We start from the raw sequence: 21293 nt of genomic DNA, 5'->3' as shown, positions 1-21293 counted from the left end.
TTCGTGACATTTAAAATGCATGATTTGATACATGATCTTTCATTATATGTTGCACAAAATGATTATTGCTTAATTGAAAACATAAATAACTCCAACAATTTTGAAAAGGCTAGGCATGTGTCAATTTTGGACCATAATTTGGGTGTTGATGCAATGATAGCTTTTTTAAATAAGTTGAGTAATAGCATGCGGACTATTAATTTCTCATGCGAAGATTGGGCATCAGCTGAACACTCTTTTATTAATAAACCCTTGGTGGAAACATGCATCTCAAGATTTAAGCAACTGAGGCTGCTAAATTTAAGATATCCAAGGTTGGAGGAGTTGCCAAGCTCAATTAGTACTTTAAAGCATTTGAGATATCTCAACTTACGAGGGAATAAGCAAATCAAGAAACTGCCTGAGTCCATTTGCAACCTGCAGAATTTGGAAACATTGATATTACGTGGCTGTGAAGAGCTTGAAGAGTTGCCAAGAGATATAAGGAAGATGATCAGCCTCAGATATTTGTCAATAACCACAAAACAAACTCGTTTTCCCACCAATGGAATCGAGTGCATGTGTTCTCTTCGAAAATTGTATTTTGATAAATGTCCCGGGCTAGAGTCTTTTCCGGAAGGGATCCAGCGCCTCACCGCCCTTTGCTTTTTAGGTTTTCAAAATTGTGAAAGCCTAAACTCTTTGCCACAAGGTTTGAAACACTTGACAGCGTTGAAAGTTATGTTAGTTCAAAATTGTGAAAAGCTTAATTTGATGGAAGGGGATGACTACCCACCAAGTCTCGAAAGACTCAGCATCGGTAGATTGCCAAAACTAGTGGCTCTACCGCTATGGCTTAAAGGATCTGCCAATACTTTAAATTTCTTAACTATCTTCTGTAAGGTTGAATTTATTCAACCATCTAATTGGCTTTATTCCGTGCCAAATTTGCTTGTAAATCAGCATTTAGTAACCCTGTATTTAGGTGGGATTGTTGTAAGGGTAGTGAGTGAGATAGTGTGAAGATTGCTCAAGAGTGTGCAAGAAAACAGAGTGTCGCGGCTGGGACTCACGGGTGGACTCGCGGCTTCAACCCGCCAGAAGATGCACACGTGCCAAGCATGCTGGAAGATGAACAGTCATGCTAGCTGGAGCACTACAGGACAAAACAGGACAACTGGCCATACGGTTAACTCGCGACTGGAACTCGCGACTTAGTCAAGCCGCGAGGTCAAGCCACGAGCCACCCCTGTTTTGGAAAAACCTGACGTTTCGCATTCCTCTTCACTCCAGTATAAATACCCTTTTAACCCACGATTGAAAGAGAGCTTCCAGAGAGAATTTTGAGAGAGAAACCCTAAAGAAAAACCAGATTGTTTCACCCACAATCTCTACCTTAGAGTCTCATCAAATTCCCTCACTCTCTTCCTCTCCATTGTCAAATCCTTGAGAGGCATTATACCAAACCTGGTTCTCACCATTATCATCCCTGTGAGACAGACGTTTGGAGTTCTGGGAAGCAGTTAGGAAGGAGCCAATCTTTATTGGTTGATGCTACGGTGTAGTAGCGGAATCCGGAAAGGTAGAAAAGAAAAAGGTTCGGCGCAACCTCGTTGGAGCAAGAAGCTTGGAGGGCTTAGGTGCATTGGGTAGATTAGGCTTGGAGGGTCTATTGCTGTCCTTGTATCCCAACTGTATTTTCTAGTGGATTGATTACCGCTTGGAGGGCGGCGGAGAGGTTTTTCGCCGAGGTCTTCGGTTTCCTCTTCGATAACATATCTGGTGTTATCCCTGTGTTTGCATCTTCCTTCCTCTCTATCTCTGCCTTTACATTATCTGCTGTGGTTTATTTTGTTATGGCTTAGATAGTTGTTTAATCAATTTCATATTATAGCATATGTTAAGTTTCCGCACACTAGTTGTTTAACATATTGCGTGTGTTGATTAAATTGGTTTTTGGGGGTCTAAACGTTCAAAAGTGTTTTTGTACACGTTTTTGAACTTTCAATTGGTATCAGAGCGGGTACACAGCTATTTGGTTTCATTACCATTTGTGTGATCCTAGACCCCTGAGTTGTGGTTGTTGTTTTTGTTTATACCATGCTGAATTGTAGCTCAAGTGTTTGTGAAAATGTCTCTATGCATATGACTGAAAGGTGTCTTACTGATGACCTTGTAGAGTTATTAAAAACTAAGAAACATGCTAGAGTTTTTGTTCACATGCTGAAATTTCTTGAGAATCAGAATCTTGTCTTACACAGTAGCATATCTGAATCAAAATCATTGATTAAGAAATATAAAAGAAAGAATAGAATGTTGTGTGAGATGATTGAGAATCTGAAAATGAAAAATCAATCTAAAAGTAGCATGAAACCTGATGATGAGTTTGTGTTTGAAGGTCAAGATTGTCTGTCACATGTGAACCTATTTGTGCATACCTCATTAAAGGTGTTTAATGCATGTTTGTGGTATCTTGATAGTGGGTGTTCTCGCCATATGACAGGGGATAAGTCACTGTTTAAGTCACTCAAAGAAAAGGTGGGTGACTATGTGACCTTTGGGGATGGAAGCCATGCTCAAGTCCTAGGCAAAGGAACCATCGAGATACCCGGTTTGCCTCTGTTGAAAGATGTGCTGTTCATAAAAGGGCTGAAGGCGAATTTGCTGAGCATCACTCAAATTTGTGATGACGACTTCCTGGTACAATTCTCCAAGAAAGGATGTTTGATCATCAATAAAGAGGGGATTCAGGTTTTGGAAGGAAATCGGACTACGGATAACTGTTATGGAATAGTTCCCACGGCACCAATATCATGTAGAAGTGCTCGGGTGGATATGTTGGAGCTGTGGCATCACAGATTTGGGCATGCCAACTTCAAACAAGTAGCCAAAGTCTCCAAACTTGAAGCAGTCGAGGGACTTCCTAAGTTTGGAAAAGTAAAGAAGACCATTTGTGGTGCATGTCAAATGGGGAAGCAAATTAAGGCAAGTCATCACAAGGTAAATGTGATAGCCACCTCTTGTTGTTTGGAGTTACTTCATGTTGATCTGATGGGGCCCACCAGAACTGAAAGCCTAGGGGGAAAAAGATATATTATGGTCATTGTGGACGACTACTCAAGATACACTTGGGTTGAACTCCTTAGAGAAAAATCAGAAGCTTGTGAGAGGCTGGAGATTCTGTGCAAGAAACTACAAAATGAAAAGGGGATTCCAATAGCCAAAGTTAGAAGTGATCATGGGAGAGAATTTGAGAATGCAAGATTCGAGTCCTTCTGTGAGAAGAATGGTATTAAAAGAGAGTTTTCAGCTCCCAAAACTCCACAACAAAATGGAGTGGTAGAGAGAAAAAATCGTGTGATTCAGGAGATGGCAAGAGTCATGTTGCTTAATAAGCAAATATCTCAAAATTTTTGGGGAGAAGCTGTCAACACCTCGTGTCACATTGGCAATAGGATTTTCTTTCGAGCTGGTACAAAGAAGACTGCATATGAGATATGGAATGAGAAGAAGCCTAAAGTGAAGTATTTCCGGGTATTTGGAAGTAAATGTTATATCTTAAATGATCGAGAGAATCTTGGGAAGTTTGATGCAAGAAGTGATGAGGGTATTTTTCTTGGCTACTCTACTACAAGTCGAGCATATAGAGTGTTCAACAAGAGAACAAAGACTGTGATGGAATCCATAAATGTCAAGATTGATGATGCCTTACCTAAGGTGGAAATGATTGATGATGTAGAAGGGCCGAGCACCGAAGAGCCTGATGTTGAGGTAGAAGCTTTGGATATAGAAGGTGAAGAACCTATACCAGAAGTGGAATCGACTCCCATCAACCCAAGAAGGAAAACGAGATCGATGTCTAGAACTTCAAGTCCTCTTACTCCTCCAGAAGTTCATCCTCCTATCTCTCGTAGTGATGAAGTTTCCACTTCAAAAAGGCCTTCCTCAAGAATTCTCAAGAATCATCCGGAAAGTAATATCATAGGATCACTTGATGACGGTCTTCGCCTCAGGAAAGGAAATATTCTGCTAGCCAATCATGTAACATATCACTGTTATCTTGCACAGTTTGAACCAAAGAGGGTTGAAGAGGCTCTTCTAGATGAGAATTGGGTTGAATCAATGCATGACGAGCTGAATCAGTTTGTGAGGAATGACGTGTGGGAACTTGCTCCACGGCCTGAGAATGTTCATGTTATAGGCACAAAGTGGATTTTTAAAAACAAAACTGATGAAGATGGAGAGATAATTCGAAACAAGTCTCGGTTGGTGGCTCAAGGCTACACACAAGTAGAAGGGGTGGATTTTGATGAATCATTTGCTCCGGTGGCAAGACTCGAATCCATTCGAATCCTCATGTCCATTGCATGCACTTTAAAGTTCAAACTTTATCAAATGGATGTTAAGTGTGCTTTTCTGAATGGATATCTAAATGAAGAGGTTTTTGTTGAGCAACCAAAAGGATTTGAGGATCCTCATTTTCCAGATCATGTATTAAGATTGAAGAAAGCACTGTATGGTTTAAAACAAGCGCCTAGAGCCTGGTACGATCGTCTTACACATTATCTTCTAGATAGAGGTTTCAAGAGAGGGTATGCTGATCGAACTCTATTTGTAAAAAATGATGAAGATTATCTCCTTGTGGCACAAGTCTATGTTGATGACATAGTGTTTGGAGCAACTATCGAAGATCGTGCTACTGAATTTTCTGAGGAGATGAAGAAGGAGTTTGAGATGAGCATGGTGGGGGAGCTCACATTCTTTTTGGGTCTTCAAGTCAAACAACAGAAGGAGGGTATATTTGTATTTCAAGAGAAGTATGCCAGAAATATTGTCAAGAAGTTTGGCCTAGACTCCAAAAAACATGCCTCCACTCCCATGAGCTCTTCCACTAAACTGAATGTGGATTCATCAGGAGTTGAAGTAAGTCCCACATTGTATAGGAGCATCATTGGAAGTTTGCTCTACCTTACAGCAAGTAGACCGGACATTGCTTTTAGTGTGGGCGTTTGTGCCAGGTACCAAGCTAATCCGAAGGAATCTCATCTGACTGCTGCTAAACGAATCATTCGATATGTGAATGGTACTGCAAACTATGGTCTGTGGTATTCAAAAGACTCAAATGCGTGTCTTGCTGGGTATTCGGATGCTGACTGGGCTGGCAGTGTAGACGATCGGAAAAGCACTTCAGGCGGCTGTTTTTATCTTGGTAACAATCTTGTTTCATGGATGAGCAAGAAGCAGAATTCAGTGTCTCTATCTACTGCAGAAGCAGAGTACATCGCTGCTGGAAGTTGCTGCACTCAGCTTCTTTGGATGAAGAAATTACTTCATGACTATGGAATTCCTCAAGAAACAATGTGTGTCTACTGTGACAACACCAGTGCCATCAATCTTTCCAAAAATCCTGTTCAGCATTCAAAATCCAAACACATAGAGATACGTTACCATTTCATTCGGGATTTGGTAGAGGAAAGAGTTGTGTGTCTTGAGTTCATACACACTGACAATCAAAAGGCGGATATCTTCACCAAGCCTCTCGATGGTCCACGGTTTGAATCACTCCGTAAGACCATTGGTGTCGGTACAATTCCTTGACTCTCTTGTGTGTTGTGTGCTTCATTTTTTGTTACATCTGTCTGTGCTGGAGCACACATTTTTTTTTGCAACATGTTTCTTGTTTGTTTGTTCTTTTGTGTTTACTGCTGGTTATGTTTCATTCTTTTTGTTTCTTGAGTCAAAAATCCAAAAATTACATAAAGAATTTGAAAATCAAAACGCTTGATTGACTTTGTTGAGTTTTGTTTTAAAACTTGTTTTGCCTTGTACGTTTGTGCTAATGGCTTTGTGCATTTTCGAGCATTGCTTGTTTTCATGCACTCATATCAATGTGGGAAAAATCTTGAAATCTATGTGATTGTTGTAAATAGATCTTCAAACTTGTCATGAATGATTAGTGGATGGTTATGTTGATCTTGAAACATGCATAGACTTGTGTCTATATCTCTTCCCACTTTTATTTTTTTTTGCTAAAAAGAGCTCATCAAATGTAAATCTCCAAATGAAAAGAGATATTGAGCTGCAAAAGCCTGTCGCGCATTCTAGTATTTGACTAGGAAAAAGGGTAAGCGACCTTGTATTAAAAGTGAAATTTCTTTCAAAAAGGCCAAAGGCCTGTTCTTCAAAAGAGAAATGTTATATATCCCTCTCACAATGAGAGATGATTGCCTCAAAAGATCAAATGTTATGGCAAAAAGTGGAGTCAAATGAAAAGCTCCAAGTTATGTTATCAAGTTATGTGGGAAGTCATATATTCATATTTCTATAATTGAGATTGGTCACATGATCTAGTGCTAATTGTGTATGCCTTGGTTGAATTGATCATTGAAGCTTCACATTAGACAAAGGACTATCTCATTATTGATATCCACACACAACACACAAGTTTATGTTCGATAAATGCCATATTCATTTGTGTGATTGTACTTGATAAAATGTGTTTTCACATGCTCAATCTTTGTTAATTCAAGCACAAAAAGATTTTTGAGTGTTTTAGGTGTTTTTGGAAAGTATTTTGTTGAAAAAATTTGAAAATTTCAAAAATCCTGTTTTTGCCCTGTTTTGGCGGCTCAGTCGCGGGTATGTCAAGTCGCGAGCCTCAGTCGCATCTTCGCTGGTCAGTTTTGGCGACTTGTTCGCGAGTGGAAGGTCCAGTCGCGAGATTCACTCAGAGATTTTCGCGGCTCAGCTCGCGACTCACTCGTGGGTAGACCTTCCAGTCGCGAAAAACACTTAGAAAATTTTTTCAAAATTTTGTTCTTGAGTGCTTTGGCGGCTCGATCTGGCGTCTATGTGGCGACTTAATCCAGTCGCGAAAATCGCGTGTTTTGGACATACAGGGGCAGTTTTTAAAATTTTCTGTTTTCCCTCGATCTTTTTGTGACTGTTCATTGTCTTTTTCTTCTGCACTTTCCCTTTCACACCGTACCTCCATTGTCGATCTCCATTGTCTGCTTCTTCTCAGCTAAAAATCGTCGACTAACAGGTATGGTTCTCTGTCTTGCACTCTCATTTTCCTAATATATTGGTTTTTCCTCTGGATTATTCACTTTTGCGTGTGGGTTTAGTGATGGGTTTTGTGATGTAATCATTGTCCTTTCTTAGCCCATGGTAGCCTGTGATTCTGGTTTTGAGCTAATTTATTGTGTTGATTGTGTTCTTCATCTTGTGCTTAGCTAGGGTTAGCTAATTTTTGTCTGATCTGCTATTGCTATCATGTTTCATATTGATCTTGTGTGGTACCTTGTTGATGTGGTGTTGGTTTTGGTCCTTTTTCAGTTGATTATGTGGTTATATTTGATCTCTCTATACTGTGTAGTTCTAATTTGGGCCTTTGATGTCCCTCATGGACCATACTCATCCAGCTGTTAGGGTTTCTTCCTTGTTCTTACATATTCACTAACCCACTGCTGATATAGTCTGTTGGATTGTGTTCTGTCTTTTTCCTTGTTTATAATACAGACTGGTCATGTCTCCATTCAAAAAGGCTGCTGTGAAAGGAGGCTCTTCCAAAGGGAAGGAACCCGTAATTGATGTTGATGAAGACACACCTCTCCCGAAAGTGACTCGCTCTTCATCACAGCGATTTGATCCCAATAAGTTCAGATCCTTTTCAGCCTATCAGTCATATGAGAACTTTTTTCTTCATGCCACACCGTTACTAGAGAGAGCTGTGGATCTGCCATCACTTCACAACACTGACATTCCGATATGTTTTGCTCACAAGGATTGGAATTACCTTCTCTCTGATCCGGATATCGTGTATGAAGAGTTGGTTAAAGAATTTTATGCTAACGCACTTGTGGAAGGAGATGAACTTAAGTGCTGGGTTCGGCAAAAGAGCTTTTCTGTCTCTCCTACATACCTGGCAGAAATTCTTCACATCAACAGACCCATTTTTCGTCATTCACCGGTCTATGATGATTTATGTCCTGATGAGGAGCTTCTCAAACAAAGCCTTGGTCAAGACTTGGAGTTCTCACCCAATGGCAAATCCATCAGTGTTTCCTCCCTTTCTCCGAAACTGCGAGTGCTTACAATTGTGATGTTTCACAATTTGTACCATTTATCAAGTACTGGGTATATGAATCTCGGACGTGCTTTGTTTCTTCATGATCTAATCTCTGATGAAGAAATCGACATTTGTGCTCACATCTTTCATGTTCTGCGCAAAACGGTTCTTCGCAGTGAGTCTCGGATCTGCATTCCTTTCTGCAGTCTTATTTCACGGATCTTGAAGCTCAAGAGAATTTATCCAACGGCTGATGAGTCTCCTATTCCCAAACCAAGTCCGATCAACATGCGTACATACAATGCAAGTGTTGGACATAGTCGGAAGAGAGCCAAACCAGAAACTTCTGCATCTCACAGTGACTCTCAGTTCAGCAATCTCTCCCTCGATGAGAAACTTGATCGCATTGTTTCCTCTGTCCACGAGTTGAATACAAAAATGTCTGGACTCACTGCTTCTCTACACCATCAAAGCAACCGATGGGATATGAAGTTTACTTCTCTTCAGACTCAGCTGGATCAAATTCAGAGAAAACTAGAGGAGGATGACTAGCCTATTCCATGACAAAAAGGGGGAGTGATAGGCATAATCAGAGGGGGAGGATATTACCCTAAGGGGGAGTGTCACTATCTAAGGGGGAGTGTCTCTATTTTTTTTGTTGTTTCCTTCTTCTCTTTAAGTTGATATATTATGTGTTGTAAAACTATTATTCAGGTATTTGTTGGTTTGTACCCATATGCTTATGTAAGCTTTTAGGGTTATTGTCTTATGCATAGTTTGTAGGCTTTATGGTTTGTACCATGCTTAAGTGCAGTCTTTATGCTATGTTGAAATCAGTACTTAATCTAAATGTTCTGCATTTTGGTCTATGTACTGTCACTCTTGTGCCCTTGTAGGATTGTTCCTAGATGCATATGCCTTGTGTGCTATGCATTGGTTGAGTGTTGAGCATACAAGTGTCTTGCCTTGTGCTTGTTAACTTGTATGTCCTTGTGTTCATTCCAAGTGTGAATGAGCACTGTGATCACTATCTTGTGGTGATTCACTTGGTTGATCAAGCCATGGTTTGTTTATTAACTCCATTCTTGCTTGATCTCATATTGCCTGCTTCATATGCATTTATAATTTTATGCTTACAATGATCATGGTGTATTGTTGTGTTTCAGGAGTTTATGTTCATATGATTCAAGTGCTTCACAGCTTCTAGAGTTAGGTGTGAGTGAGTTTTGATCAACTGTTCCCAACTCACATGTTAAGTCTAGAGTCTGTTTTAGGGTTTTGTCACGGAATAGCCAAAGGGGGAGATTGTAAGGTTGAATTTATTCAACCATCTAATTGGCTTTATTCCGTGCCAAATTTGCTTGTAAATCAGCATTTAGTAACCCTGTATTTAGGTGGGATTGTTGTAAGGGTAGTGAGTGAGATAGTGTGAAGATTGCTCAAGAGTGTGCAAGAAAACAGAGTGTCGCGGCTGGGACTCGCGGGTGGACTCGCGGCTTCAACCCGCCAGAAGATGCACACGTGCCAAGCATGCTGGAAGATGAACAGTCATGCTAGCTGGAGCACTACAGGACAAAACAGGACAACTGGCCATACGGTTAACTCGCGACTGGAACTCGCGACTTAGTCAAGCCGCGAGGTCAAGCCGCGAGCCACCCCTGTTTTGGAAAAACCTGACGTTTCGCATTCCTCTTCACTCCAGTATAAATACCCTTTTAACCCACGATTGAAAAAGAGCTTCCAGAGAGAATTTTGAGAGAGAAACCCTAAAGAAAAACCAGATTGTTTCACCCACAATCTCTACCTTAGAGTCTCATCAAATTCCCTCACTCTCTTCCTCTCCATTGTCAAATCCTTGAGAGGCATTATACCAAACCTGGTTCTCACCATTATCATCCCTGTGAGACAGACGTTTAGAGTTCTGGGAAGCAGTTAGGAAGGAGCCAATCTTTATTGGTTGATGCTACGGTGTAGTAGCGGAATCCGGAAAGTTAGAAAAGAAAAAGGTTCGGCGCAACCTCGTTGGAGCAAGAAGCTTGGAGGGCTTAGGTGCATTGGGTAGATTAGGCTTGGAGGGTCTATTGCTGTCCTTGTATCCCAACTGTATTTTCTAGTGGATTGATTACCGCTTGGAGGGCGGCGGAGAGGTTTTTCGCCGAGGTCTTCGGTTTCCTCTTCAATAACATATCTGGTGTTATCCCTGTGTTGGATCTTCCTTCCTCTCTATCTCTGCCTTTACATTATCTGCTGTGGTTTATTTTGTTATGGCTTAGATAGTTGTTTAATCAATTTCATATTATAGCATATGTTAAGTTTCCGCACACTAGTTGTTTAACATATTGCGTGTGTTGATTAAATTGGTTTTTGGGGGTCTAAACGTTCAAAAGTGTTTTTGTACACGTTTTTGAACTTTCATCTTCGATTGTCACAACTTGGTGGTATTGCCAGAGTGGCTTTCAGATCTCAATTCACTTCAAAAACTTATGATTCGATATTGCCCAAGATTATCCTCTTTGCCAGAGGGGGTAACTCACCTCACTACCTTAAGAGAATTGGAGATTGTTCGTTGTCCTAATTTGAGGAGAAGTTGCAAGCGAAATGTTGGCAAGGATTGGCCTAAGATAGCACACATCCCTTTGGTCAAATTGATTTAATGATTAGGTAAGTGCTAAAATCTCCTACCTCTTCTAAGTATGCTCTGTTTATCTATCTTACTAAGTTAATTATGCTCTTTTTTTGTGTGAAATTACACCTTTGTACCTTAAACTATATCCCATTTTAAACTTTCCACCCTAAACTAAGTTAACTCTTTTGGTTTATAGATTTAGGTACTTGTTGCTATTGTGTTCAAGGTTTTGCATACTTCCTATAGGTTTTTAATATATGGTACTCCTTGTAGATTTTTAATATTATGCTCAAGGTTCAGGTTGTTATTATCATGCTCAAGGTTTAGAAATTCCTTAGCATCTTTTTCTTTTTTTTTTGGGAAACGATTCCTTAGCATCTGTTTAAGGTGGGATATGGAGAAAATTTTAACATTAAGTTATGTCTTTCTTCTTGCATTCATGGTCTACTATATTATTTGGTTTGCTTTTACTAGCATGGATAATGTTGATGTTGTATAGCTTGGGATTTCATTGTTGTCATGCTTTTGAGTACTCAACTTATGAGTGTTTAACGAAAATTTGGAATTACAACTACCAACATATAGAGAGAGCTTTAAATTTTACTACTTATGAACTAGTTACTTCTCAATGAATGTACGTATAATCATTTGATCTCCAGTTTAAATTTAGTTGCAAAGAATAGTGTTATTACAGCTGTGGTGATGAAAGTTTTCCTCTGCACTTCACAGGATAGAATTGACGAAATTTAAGGGAGAGAGGCATCAAGAAAAGCAACACTTAGCCCTTCACATCATCAACGAGGCTCAAAAGTGCCGAGGTGCATCCTAATTTTTTTCCTTTAAAACTTTTTGATATGATTGGAATTAGTTTGGATTAATTAGGTGAAACAGAGAACTTCATTATAACTACTATTGTGAAATCTGATAAGTCAATTTACATAGATCGCAAAAACCCTTATTTGTTCTTATATATAGTGTTAGGTACACACGTATGAGTAAAGTCTCACATTAAATAACAACTAGCATGTAACCCATGCAAATGTATGGATGCATTTAAAATTAAACACAATTTTTATTATAGAAATATAAATAATTAGTCAAATTATTTATAAAAAAAATAGCATGTAACGCATGCATATGTATAGATACATTTAAAATTAAACGCAATTTTTATCATAAAAATATAAATAATTAGTCAAATTATTTTTTTAAAAGTAAACGTAATTTGTCGTATATTAAAATTCTTACCTATATTTAATACTAATTATAATAATTTTTTTATAATTTTTAATAAGATAGAATGTGTGATGATCTTTGTTGTGTGGTGATTTTTATTGAGTATACGTGATTGGTTTTTTTTTTTTTTTTTTTTTTTTTTTTTTTTTTAAATTTGTTTATATTTTATAGTTCATTAATATTAGATTCTTAGTATTCTGCACTCATTAACTCACTTGGCACAAAGATTAAAAAATTTAAGTGGACACATAGCACAAACTTAAGTAGATAATTATGGTGTGGTCCCCACATAAATTTAGACACATGGTGCAAAATTGAATTTTAATTCCAAATTCTAATTAAACTTTCTCTAAGTTATACCTATTAATATATATATATATATATATATATATATATACACACACATGCATATACATGATACACTTAAAGATAATGAGATATACAATAAGATGCATAGTATAATTCCTATATTTATAATTTAAATGTTATTGATAGTTATTTTTATATTTTGTTAACTCTTTAAAAAAATTTGTAAGGATATTATTGGGTATAAAATGTAAATTGTCCATATATATATTTTAATTATTGTGAATCACTTTATTTTTTTTTTACGATTCATTTATTCTAGACTCTTTAGTTTTTATACTTAATAACTCACTTAGATAAATATTTATAATATGGTCTCACATTTGATTCTAAAATTAAGAAATAAAACTCTTAAAGAATAAATAATTTAAGATACATGATGCAAAATTAGAACTCTTATTTAGAATTATAATTTGAGTTTCTCTCAACTTCACCTATTATTATTATTTTATATATATATATATATGAGAAAAGTTCGTAATTAGTATAGCATAGTTAGGCCCTAATTCATAGGTTTAAGTCTATTGGGTTAATTGATGTTTTACTTGTTTTATTAACTAGTCGCAAATTCGCACGTTGCGCGTAATAATTTTTTTTATGGTGACCTCATTAATTTTTTTTTTTTTCTATTTTTTGCAATTTGGACTAAAGCTGCGTTTGGATTGCGCTGATTCCAGTGCGTTTGCGTTTTTCTCCTTTTTTTTTTTTTTTTTTTTTTTCACACGTTTTTTGACTTGCGGTTACTGTTCATGCACTGTTCAATAAACAGTAACCGCAAATTTTGACTTTTCAAACTTTTTCATCCAATTAGTGCACATCGTGTACTGTTCATGGACCCATAAATTTCACTTTTCAGCAACTTTTTCATTAAAAATGGGTCCTACGGTACTATTCACACATTTAAAAATTATTTTGCTACAGTATTTTTCAGTTTTCAGTTTCAATTTTCAGTTTTCAGCTGTATCCAAATGGACCCTAATTTAATAAAGAGTAATGTATTTTATAATTATATTTTCATTTATTATAGTAACAATAAAAAATGTAATATATATATATATATATATATAATTTACGTCGTACCAAAATGAAAACAATACAATTTTTTATAGGAATTCAAAAGGCAAGTTAGAGAAAATATTCATTTTTTAATAAAATTGATTTATAATATTTTATGTATCATTAAAAAGTATATAAAAATTGTAAATTATTCTTTTAGTTTTAAACAAACTTTCTCAAACCCTATTTTTTTTACCCTTCAATCCAAAACACTAGAAAACGTATCTAATAAATTAATAAAACTTAACAATGATTAACTGAACCAATTAGGAAAATTTTTTGTTGTTGATAATCTATTGAGATTATTATCTTTGCAGAAATTACAAATTCATCCGCCAACAAAGATTATCAAATAAACAATTATTAGCAAAATCTTAGAATTAAGTTTCTATATATATGCATTGGCTTTTTTGATAAGTAAGAAAGAAGTATATTCAAAAGGCTACCTCATGAAAACAGAGGCAGAACAGACAATACAGAGAAAGAAACAAACAGAAAAAAGAAAAGAGAACAAGAAAACAAGCAGAGAACAACAAAGAACTAAATACAAGGAGAGAGCAAAGGAACAAAGGGAGAGAATCACTAGAGGTGAGTCCCCAAGCCCTAGACCAATCAAAGAGAGAACCATAAAATAAGCGAACAACTGGTCATCGGATTTGTCCCTGTCCTCAAAAGTACGCCAATTCCGCTTCCTCCAAATACACCACATTAGGCACAACGGAGCTAGATTCTAAATGCTAGAAGAGTGCTTTCCAAACCAGTTCCACCAACTGAAGAGCGTTTCTGCAACCGATCTTGGCAAGACCCATGAAATCCCAAAAGATCTGAAAATCAAGCTCTACAACTTATAAGCTTTTTCACAATGGAGAAGCAAATGATTCACCGTCTCCCCATTGCAACGCACATAATACACCAGTCAACCAGATCAAAGCCTCTACACCGCAAAGTGTCCCTTGTAAGAATTTTCTCCCAAGTTGCAGTCCAAACAAAGAAAGAGACGTGCGTAGGGGCCTTAACCTTCCAAATACCTTTCCAAGGAAAAGTAAAAGGCAAGGGACTTCGAAGCTTGTCATAAAAGGAGCGAATGTTGAAATCCCCCTTCTTCGACAATTTCCAAATCATGTGATCTCCTTGCTCGGAGTGAGGTAAATAAGAATCCAAGGTATGGAGAAATTCATCCACCTCTCCCATCTCCCAATCATTAGGATCCCTAAGTAAAAGAACCTTCCAGCTTCTCTGAGCCTCGGTCCCCAATCTTTCGAGAGACGAGGCCACAGAAGCCTCTCTATTAGTAGCAATCCCATACACAACCGGGAAGGAAAGATGGAGTGGAGAGTCCCCACACCACTGATCTGTCCAAAACTTCACTTTATCCCCCACCCCTACCTCAAACTGGATAGACTTGCTAAAAACCTCCCAACCTTTTCGGATACTTCTCCATAAACCACACCCATGAACACCCCTACCCAACTTGGAAGACCAACCCCCCCACTCTTCCCCAAACTTCAAAGCTACAACCCTCCTCCAAAGACGAGTTTCCTCAACCCCAAACCGCCATAACCACTTTCCTAGTAAGGCTTTATTAAAGGTAGTTAATTTCCTAATACCCAAGCCACCATTTGCCTTAGGAGCACACACCTTATCCCACCCCACCAAATGAACCTTCGACTCCCCTCACAGGAAGTCCCTCTGAATCTTCTCAATTTTATTAGCCACATGCGACGGGATGGTGAAAAGAGATAAATAGTAAGTAGGAAGGCTGGAAAGCGTACTCTTGAGCAGCGTCAATCTTCCACCTTTTGACAAATACAATTTCTTCCACCCGGCCAACCTCCGATTAATCTTCTCCAAGATAGGATTCCAAACAGAAGGGGACTTATGGGAAGCCCCCAACGGCATACCAAGATAGGTCATAGGCAAGGACCCAATCTGACAACCCAGAATCTCTGCCAAGGCATGAATATTATTAACCTCCCCTCCTGGAACCATCTCACTCTTCAGGAAATTAACCTTCAAACCTGTCACAGCCTGAAAACAAAGGAGAAGCATCCGCACATGAAGGATCTACTCCACTTCCGCATCACAAAACAGAATAGTATCATCCGCAAATAGAAGATGCGAGACACATTTCCCTTTACCCCGTCTTCCATCAGCCTTGAAACCCCTGATCAAGCCAGCACCTTCAACTCTTTTCAATATCCTACTTAAGACCTCCATCATGACTAGAAACAACATTGGAGATAGTGGATCCCCTTGTCTCAGACCCCTCGTGCTACCAAAAAAATCAGTTGGAGCCCCATTAATCAAAATAGAAAACTGGACCGTTGAGATACAAGTGCGGATCCATCTACACCACTTCTCCCCGAAACCCATTCTCTTCAAAAGATCTAGAAGAGCCTCCCAATTCACATGATCGTAAGCTTTCTCAATGTCTAGCTTGCAAATAACTCCCGGGATCTTACTCTTCACTCGACTATCAACACACTCATTGGCAATGAGAACTGAGTCAAGAATCTGTCTACCTCCCACAAAACTATTCTGAGACTCAGAAATCAGTTGATCTAAGACCAGTTTCAAATGATTCGCCAAAACCTTAGACAGAATCTTGTACAAGCTCCCCACCAAGCTAATAGGCCAAAAATCTCGAATATTGGAAGCATCATTCTTCTTAGGAATAAGAGCTATAAAGGTAGCATTCAAAGATTTCTCAAACTTACTATGTTGATAGAACTCCTCAAAAACTACTAGGACATCCCTTTCCACCACTCTCCAACAACGGTGGAAAAAGGCCATAGAGAAACCGTCTGGACCTGGAGTTTTATCTCTAGCCAGCTCGCTAACGGCTAGAAGAATTTCCTCCTTCTCAAACCTCCTTTCAAGCCGACCCCTCTCCGACCCATCTATCTGATCAAACTCCAAACCTTCCACATAAGGCCTTCACTCCTCCGTCTCCTTATACAAATTTTTATAAAAATTTACGACCTGGGCAGTCACCTCGGATTCCTCCTCATAAATCACCCCATCCACCTCCAAAATACTCAGATTATTATACCTTCTGCGGGAATTAGCCACCCTATGGAAAAATTTAGTATTATTATCTCATTCCTTAATCCATAACATCCTTGATTTCTGTCTCCATGAGATTTCTTTTAAAGAGAGAAGATTCTTTACTTCAGTTCTCATCACATCTCTCTCACAAGCCTCAGCATCAGAGAGGCCAAATTCCCCTTCCTTGGCATCAAAGGATTTCAAAGCCTCTAATAATTGCGACTTTTTGCGCCCAACATGACCAAACTCCAAACGGTTTCACTGAATGATATCTTCTTTCAAAGCCTTCAACTTTTTGGCAAATACAAAACTAGGAGTCCCAAAAAAGGAATGACGATTCCAGCAAGAATGAACTCTATCAATAAACCCATCTGACTCTATCAATAATAATAATAATGAAAATACAATTGCAAAAGTTAAAATATGTCATTTATCTAATTATTTTCTTTTGACTAACCTTTGCTTTCTTCGAATAAGTGGTATTATAAACTACTTCTAATACAACTATTAAGAGTTCTTTCTCTACAAAAACTACAAATTCTTCCACCCGAAAGGATTAAAAAATAAATAAAATTTAGTAAAGTCTCATAGTTTAACATTTGAATGGATCACTAAAAAAAATCAAATTCTAACTTGCAAAACAACTAATTATCAACCCAAATCAAATCAAACCAATGGGATAAAGAAAAAGAACTTGTGATCAAGAATTAGAATGCCAAAATACCTAAATATGCATAAAAGTCTGTACAAATTTATCAAAAAGAGAAACAAATGTGATGTGACAATTAAATCAATAATGACAAAAAGAACCATTAATGGAAAAAATAAGTGGTTGAAACAATAAAAAATCTACTGAAAGAGAAACAAAATCAGAGAGAGAGAGTATTGACCTCTTTTGTTGTGGACAACTTGGAAGGAATAAAGGAGGGGTGGAAATGAAATAATAAGAAATTTATATAAAAACTAAGATGGAAGAGGAATGCTGGAAGTAGATGAAGGTTGAACAAAATGAAACTGTAGAATTTAAGAAGATATAAATGAGAAAATTTAAAAATCTATAGAGGGAATCAAATGAAAAAATTTTTAAAAAATGATTGGGGGAGATGAAAGATTAAATAATTAAGAAGATGAAAAGTTGAACGAAGTAAAAAATACAAAAAACAAAAAATATAAAGGATGCTAAAGATGTGGTGCAAAAAGAGTTTTGTGAACATTCTTTACATGCCTCAAAAAATAAAAATAAAAAGGCTATTTGTTATATTAGGAGTTAAAAAATGGCAACAAATCTTTAAGAATATAATAGATCATAATTAATTTCACTCACCAAATAGAAATATAACCAATTTTTCAGTAGAGCAAATCTTAAAATTTTCTCTCATTTCATTGTATATTTTTTTCTGGTCACTTTAAATACAAGAGAAAGTCAAGTATCTGGGCAATAGTACCACTAAAACATCAACAAAAGACCAAATCCAAAATTATCTCTTGCACACGATAATATTTTTTATATTCATATTTATTATTCATACAACATGCTGATTAAGAAAAATGAAACAAAAATAAAATAAATTATAGACAGAATTACAATTTACAATAGCCAACTATACTGATAAAACTAAATTAAAATAATATCTATCTAATTGGACTTTTTTTTCTTTCGTTCCATCACAAGCAATAAAAAATAGGAGAATAAATAGGTTAAAAAGTAGAAGGAAACAAAAGAAATACTATGGAAACTACCAAAAATAAGAATACACCATCACCACATTCACAATAATATGGAGGAAAAGAAAAATAAATTAATTTATACCATGAAAATTATATTTAATTAAACAAAAGATACCCATAACATGCATTACCATGCATGATGGCACGGTGGATGATTCACTCTAAATAATGTGAAAATTTTTGTGGAATTTAGTTAAGAATAATTCAAAAGTATTGTAATTGAATGAATTTTACCTTAAGAAGATTGATATAAGTTTCTTTGTAAATAGTGTCTTTTGTGTAGCCTTGCTCTCTAGGAAAGTATGTACGCTTCATTTAAGGTGTCATACTCGTGTTATATTACAATTCTTCAAAATTGTTCATGTAGTTCCCGTGGCCATATCCATGCTTCCTAGCTTTCTCTTCTCCATCTTTGCAATCTATTTGCATATAAAGATGCTCTATTTGTACTTGTGAGTTGCTCCGGTTATATTGGCAACTCATTAGTCATCATCATAAAAGGCATAATTTAATAGTAATTTATCTTCTTCTTCTTCTTCTTTTTATTTTTTATTTTTATTTTTATTTTTATATAAGATAGATTTTTTACTCTAACTTAATCTAAGTGTATATGTGTGTGAAGCTCCCTCTTGGATACTTGAACCCCGACCCTTGCCTCCCACACCCCACAGACACTTATACTTGTGAAGTGACCATCGCACCAAGGTGTGTGGTGGTGTAATTTATCTTTAGATATATGGATCATACATCATTTGGGGTCCCTCCTCATAAATGTTAAGATATAAACCTTTGTAACCGAAAAATGGGTAAATAGTATAATGATTAGGGAAATTTAAGGATTAGTTTGTTGCTTAGTACTCATTGAAGGGAAAAAAAAAATATATATATATATATATATATAAAAATAAATAATGTTACTCTAGGAAGATAGATTTAATGTAGGAGAGATTGAGAAGACCATTTTGTATGTAATTATTAATGTAGTGGTTTATATGGAGAGAGAAAATAAAAATAAAAAAAAAATAAAAAAACTCTATATAATCTTATGGCCAGCCCATCAACTTAATGATAATGGAATATTAAACATTTAAATTAAAGTAGATAATATGGAGAGGCAAAGCTATACGTAAAATTAAAACCACCCAGAATGAATGTGTAAAGTCAATAATCTATTTATATATATTTTTTTTAAAGAACTTAGGAATAAAAAATAAATAAGAAAAATAAAGATTATGTGGTCAATGAGGTGGCGCAACAGAAGCATAATAACAATAAATACTACATTTCAATTTTTAGATATATATAGACTACTCAATTGGAGTCTTTCCAACATTTTCACAACTGGGAAATTATTGTGTACTCCCGGAGTACCATAAATGCATACTCCCTCCTCTCACATGAATAGTGGGTCCCACTAATTAAATTCATGGTGGGACCCACCATTTATGTGAGAGGGGGGAGTACGCATTTATGGTATTCCGGGAATATCTAATAATTTTCCTTCACAACTATTAGCCCATCTCTCTCTTTCCATGTGAGAGTTCCATGATCAATGGATTTGTCACATTTCTTTCGCACAATTTATGCCTTTTATCTATGTTCTTCAGTTATGGTGGCACTACATTTTTTTTTTCTTTCAAATGACAGCTCTGTTTTTTATCTGAATAAAGTTTGAGAACACTTATAATAATATCGCAAATCATTACATCTTATATGCTCTGATATGTAAAGGCTCAACGAACAATCCCCCCCTAAAAGAAGGAAGTATCAGAAGATATTGAAAATAATTAGCTGAACAATCAATAGTTAAATCTACATTTTACTGTACTTAAGTTGGTAGGCTAAACAATGGCATCTTGTAGAGATATCCCATTGGTTTTGGAAACTTTCAGTAGTTTAACCTCTTATATGTAAGATTATCTACTAATTCTGGTCCAGAGGACTTAACCATAGGCCATTTGATTCTCAAAAAAAAAAAAAAAAAAAACCATAGGCCATTCAATAAAGAATTGAAATTATAATTCATCAGCTAAGTTCAATGTAGCTTTTTTTGTGGCTAATATTTTGGCAAAAACACCCTTTTGGTGAACATTTTTAAAAAAAATTTTAAATTTTCTAGCTAATGATAAGAAATATATTTATAATAGAATTGTTGTTAATCCATTGTTTGATGTCCTAATATCTTAATTAACTGATATAATCTTAGATGAAGTTCATCGTGCTTTAAATCCTAACACAAGATATTACCATGTGTCCAGATCTTCTGCTCAAGATTGCAGGACCAAGCCATATTGCATCGTTTGATGCTGCTTTGCCATGGATAGGAGCCCCTACTATCTTATTGTACTTTCTGTATGGTTTTTCCAGACTCCCTTCTTCTTTTCAATTTGTTTTTCAACTATTAGGCTGCAATTATGAATAATTTGAACGCAGAAACACGTAATTGTGAATATTAATATTGCTAGCATCACCATAACAGTGCTACCAGTTTAGAACTAGGCATCTTAGATTATAAATAACAGCATGGATGTTTGCTGGTGTTGTCTATGAGTGATGGAGAATCTTGCTAACAGTTGACTCCATAGATGGTCATTACAGTGAATTTGACAAAATGAGTACTATTGAACCTTGTGCATATAGGCACAAATCTGCACTTTAAATGTGTGCCTCTGTTCTTGCTATATAAATGCATTGTACTTCTCCCAATTGGTTGCTTCATTGTCTCCTATAAGTTTCCTTTGAACACACAAGTTATCTGTGTGTGCATATTTGCTCTTTTGCTGCATATTGACATAAGTGTGGCATGAGTAAGATCAATGAGCTCTCACTCAACTGGCATCCTCCTCCCCTTGGAAGTGCTAGATAGACAGTGAAATTGTTGGCTTCAAGACCCATTGGGTGTGTGTATAACTTATGAATAGGGGAAAAAAAAAAAAAAAAGGTGTGGCATGGCAATTCCTTTGTAATCATTGGTGGTAGCAGAGTTCAAACTTGTAAGAAAGGCAGACATCTAAATTTCACTGAACAAATGTTGATTAATTTTGGCAGCATGGAGTATTTTTTTAAATAGACCAGTTGATTTACTTTCCTTTAATAAATTAAGCCCTAATTACTCATATTTGCAAGATCAGATGTTCTATACAATCTATCAACTAATTTTCTTTGCATAATGTTTTCTTTTCC

The 21293-nt window shown here is 36.5% G+C and overlaps 1 long non-coding RNA gene across 1 annotated transcript; it reads left to right on the top strand.

The window, feature by feature from the left end:
* The first annotated feature begins 10470 nt into the window (after positions 1–10470).
* LOC126693664 (uncharacterized) lies at positions 10471–20811 on the top strand. The gene is made up of 3 exons (XR_007645459.1): positions 10471–10711; positions 11406–11494; positions 20369–20811. It is a non-coding gene; the product is annotated as an uncharacterized LOC126693664 (long non-coding RNA).
* The last annotated feature ends 482 nt before the right edge of the window (positions 20812–21293 follow it).

This window comes from Quercus robur, chromosome 7 (genome assembly GCF_932294415.1).
Source record: "Quercus robur chromosome 7, dhQueRobu3.1, whole genome shotgun sequence".
NCBI lineage: Eukaryota > Viridiplantae > Streptophyta > Magnoliopsida > Fagales > Fagaceae > Quercus > Quercus robur.
This window is presented reverse-complemented; position numbering and strand designations above follow the sequence as displayed.